The sequence below is a fragment of the Otolemur garnettii genome, unplaced genomic scaffold (genome assembly GCF_000181295.1).
Source record: "Otolemur garnettii isolate 467f Iridium unplaced genomic scaffold, OtoGar3 scaffold00002, whole genome shotgun sequence".
Classification (NCBI taxonomy): domain Eukaryota; kingdom Metazoa; phylum Chordata; class Mammalia; order Primates; family Galagidae; genus Otolemur; species Otolemur garnettii.
The window spans coordinates 33,097,364-33,102,175 of record NW_003852397.1 but is presented as its reverse complement, the minus strand read 5'-3'; positions in this window follow the sequence as shown (position 1 = coordinate 33,102,175).

Sequence of the window (4,812 nt, the reverse complement as noted above, 5' to 3'; positions counted from 1 at the left end):
AAAAAAAAAAAAAAAAAGATCCTCTTTATTCAGGCTGTAATAATAGAATATGTCTATCTGTATAGCATTTATCAGATACCAGGCAACTTGTTAAGTGCTTGAAATACATTGTCTGAAGCCATACAACTGTCCTGTGTGGTAGGTATTAATGTAGTACCATTTAACAGATGAGGAAAGACCGATGAAGTAACTGAAGGCAACCCACGACCACCTGGCTGTTAACTCATGAAGCCTAGGTTCAAATCCAGGCATAGTCTTAATCTCCTCGTCACCACTAACATGCTTTCTGGTTCCTTGTTGAAATTGGTGATTTTAAAGTTGGGACATATACTGACTACTAAATTCAGTAAGTTCCTTTTAGTTTTATTCTCTTACATCACTACTTTTAGAAGAAACAAATCTGACTGCAAAAGACGTTGAGTAAACACCACCTGTGTACCAGGAACTACGCTAGGCTCTGAGCATATAGCAGTAAAGAGATGGCATAGTTTGCTCTTAGGATGAAATGTATCCTAAAGGAATGACCTGTGCTTATGTTTCAGTTGCTGCTGCTGCCTAACCACCCCAAGTCTCAGTTGCTTAAAATAATCGTTCTCACTCATGCCTTTGCAGATTGGATGACATAGGCTTATGTGAGTGACTCTACTTCAAGCAGAGGCTTGAGCTGAGCTTGGCTTCATGCCATGAGTCAGGTTTTGGCTTGCTCCATCATTTGTCGTTGGGCCGGTACCAAAACCCAAAAGTTGTATAAAAGTTTTTGTGGTGATGGCAGAAGCACAAGAGAAGGCAAGCCTGACCACACAAACGTGTGTCTCTGTCTTCATCACATATGCTAACACTCCACAGACCCTAACAAGTCACAGGGGATGAAGCAGTATTCTCTGCCAAACTGGAGGTGAAAGGGTTAGTTTGGGTTCCATTTCTACATTAACCTACCCTGAAATGATGAGCCAACCAATTTGTCACTGTTTTCAATTTTTTTCCCTTGATCATGCTTGGTAGTCTCTCCTTTATGCTGTTCTTTCCCTTTCTTTGGTACCCTTCTGGTATGAGTGGTCCAGATATAAAACCAGGGACAAAGTTGTAAAGTTCTTCCTTGGCAGTGCAGAATTGATGGGTTAGTTGTTGGATCTGCTGTTTTCCAAAGGTGGGGAACCAACCTCTTGCTTATTTCAGCCTCAAAAATGTAGCAGCAGTACCCTCTCTCATGTTTTACTGTGCCCATCCCCTCCAAAACAGATCATACTCTAAAAGAAGATAGAAGGGAAGCCTTGGCCAGTGATACTTCTTTTATTTATTTTTTTTTGATACAGTGTTTCATTCTGTCATCCTGGTTAGAGTGCCATAGCGTCATAGTTCACAGCAACCTTAAAACTTTTGGATCCAAGAGATCCTCTTGCCTTAGCCTCCTAAGTAGCTGGGACTGTCATGCCCACCACAAGAACTGGCTAGTTTTTCTATTGTTAGTAGAGACAGGGTCTGGCTCTTCCTCGGGCTGGACTCAGACTCCTGAGCTCAAGTGATTACCTGTCTCAGCTTCCTAGAGTGCTACAATTACAGATGTGAACCACTGTGCAAGGCTAGCTAGTGATACTTTAAAGACAAAAACTGACACAAAGCTCTCCACTCTAGATCAGTGTTCCATTTCTTTGTCCATAGCACTTATAAATCTTCTCTCTACTTCATTTACACACCTCTTTGTGTGTTATATCTCATTTCCTTGTGGCTGTCTTCCCCCCTCTTGCCCTTACAATTCTTACCTATTGTCTTAATTAAAATGGAAGTATAGGCTTAAGTAGTATTTCCTTAATTTAAAAAAACAGTAATGTAATTTAAAAATATTCCTGCCTCGGCTCAGCGCCTGTGGCTCAAGCGGCTAAGGCGCCAGCCACATACACCTAAGGTGGCGGGTTCGAATCCCCAGCCCGGGCCCACCAAACAACAATGATGGCTGCAACCAAAAAATGGCCAGGCGTTGTGGCGGGCGCCTGTAGTCCCAGCTACTTGGGAGGCTGAGGCAGGAGACTCGCTTGAGCCCAGGAGTTGGAGGTTGCTGTGACCGTGATGCCATGGCACTCTACCCAGGGGGATAGCTTGAGGCTCCGTCTCAAAAAAAAAAAAAAAAAAAATTCCTGCCTCTTCACTCTTCCATAAACTGTAAGAAAAATTTAAGACTTAGCAATTTGGCAAAACATTTCTTGAGTATGTACTCTGTGCCAGGCACTGTTTTAAATACTAGAGGTAGTATTTAAATACCTAAGACCCTGCCCTTAAGAAACTTAGGTTTTACCTAACAAGTACAATGAACAATACTCAGGCGATGACCACACTAATCATTGTAAAGCTATCCATGTAACAAAAATATTGCTGTCCCTTTCATTGAAATTAAAATGCCATACTCCAAAAAAAAAGAAAAAGGAACAGGTTTTAGGCAGTCAAGAAAAAGAACATTTTTCTGCAGAAAGATTTGTGAGAGTGACTGCATAACTATTTGAACTCTAATGTTTGGGGGAGGTCCTTGAGGATAAAAAGATTTCTTGCCTATATATGCACTAAGAGATTACACAAACATTTCTGGTGTGAGGTACGAAGATGCTGCTAAGTAAGTAAAAGAATGTTTAAGAACTAACGAAAGAAAGAATGGAGATTGTGAGGTATCCACAAAAACAAACCTGAGGATTCTGTTTGGTGAGTTTATCCCAAAAGTATGCCATAATTTAACCCAAGCATTAAAATAGAGAGGAGGGCTGGGTTTATTGAAGGTAAAACCTTTCTTGGCATCTAAGTGGCTTCACCTCCACTCACAATGAAGATGACACAATACTTGGTTGAACAGAGTAGCACTAAGGGCCTTATGCTAATGAAATAGCCAGGGAAATAGGCAAAGCTGGTTCATTTCTGGTATCCAAAGTAACGACAGGTACTGTGAGTAATACTGGTTCAGATCTACTAATAATAGAAACCAAGTGCATATTTCATATTGATAATCTTTCACTTCATCTCCTGCTTCTTATATAACCCTTCTGAGCCCTCATTTCTGCCCCAGCATGCATGAGAAAAACACTGATGTTTAAGCCTAAAAAGAGTAAGAAACACAAAAATCGAAAAGATTGTGAAAAAAACTCAAGGAGCTTCTGGAGGAGAACTTTGTCTCTCCTTGTGGCTGAGTAGTTGCAAGTGTGTAGAGTATGAGAAGAAAACCCGACAGCTGTCTGCACCTGCAGTTCTGTAACTAGGAGAAATGGGACCTAAGGCACAGTAAGTGGTCAAAGGGCTTTTGTCAAATGTTAATGACAGTGGCAGAGAAGGACTTCTGAAAATTGCTTCTTTATAAAAGCAATGATAAAACTGTCAAAATTTGTGAGAATCAACTGCCAAAGAAAATTAAAGGCTGTCAGCAACCTCAGAAACGTTTATTCAAGAAAAACTGCTGAATCTTGGTAAGAACAAACTCTGGTGTTTTAACTTGCACTAGTTGTATCCCTCAGTTGTTATCTCTCAGCTCTGTAGTAAACGTGAAAACTAAAAGCCCAGTGATGGATTTCAAACTTAGGTCAGTTATGCTTCCTGGAGTAGGAGGTGTGTGAGATACATCAGCCTAACTCTGAGTTAGGATTCTTGGGCTCACATAGTCCTGGAAAGGCCCTCAGCCTTTATAAACTTGATTCTGGCATTTACTGAGAATGTACTAGGTGCTGGGAGCTATGCTCGGCACCAGTCCTGGCTCTCATGGTGTTGATCACCTGATGGAAAACTGGACAGGAGGACAAATACATTTAGTCTGTATGTAGCCAAATTTGTGGGCATGGGAGGCTCTCATCAACTCTGAAATGTGAATGGGAGCATTCCATGGTCCTGGTGTGAATTAGGTGAGTTGATTGCCAAAAGTACTCAATAGAAAGGGAGTGGCACACCGTAAGTGCTCAATAAGGTATCCTAGAGGAGGAATGCATTGAATACAGATTAGAAAGCAGTTGATTTTCCCAGGAGGGCCAGGGAAAGCTAAAGGGATGAGGTGGCATGTCAAGTGCACCTTCACCAGAAAGACCGAGCTCAGTGCCTGGAAGTGTCAACCAGTCTCATGGTTGGGCAGAGCAGCCTTCCTCTGTGTGGTATTAGGGGACCTTGGATTAAAGGGTTTGGTTTGGTTTGGTTTCTTTGTTTTTTTGTTTTTAGAGACAGAGTCCGCTTTATTGCCCTCAGTAGAGTGCTGTGTCATCACAGCTCACAGCAACCTCCAACTCCTGGGCTTACCTCAAACTACAGCCTGCAGGCCACATGCAGCCTGCCTAGGATGTTTATCCAGCCCGCTGGGTGTTTTTGCCACCGCTGCCTGTCCTGCTTAAGAGCTGACTCGTCCCGGGGTCTGCAGTCTGGCCCTCCAACAGTCTGAGGGATAGTGAACTGGGCCCCTGTTTAAAAAGTTTGAGGACCCCTGGCTTAGACAGGGGTCTTTTCTTGCCTTAGCCTCCTGAGTAGCTGGGACTACAAGTGCCCACCTCAACACCTGGCTATTTTTTTTTTGTTGCAGTTGGGCCGAGGCCGGGTTCGAACCCGCCACCATCGGTATACAGGGCCCATCCCCTACTCACTGAGCCACAGGTGCTGTCCAGATTGAAGGGGTTTGACTCAGTTTGGCGATCCGGTGACAATAGTGATGCTTGCTGGAGCATGAGCAAGATACAAATGGGCTATGTGTACAAAGGCTTTCCCTGAGTGTCTTGCAAGATCGCCTTGGTGCCAATTCCTACGGCACCCAGACACTCCGTTGTTTCTTTTTTTTTTTTTTTTTTTTTTTTTTTTTTTTTTTTT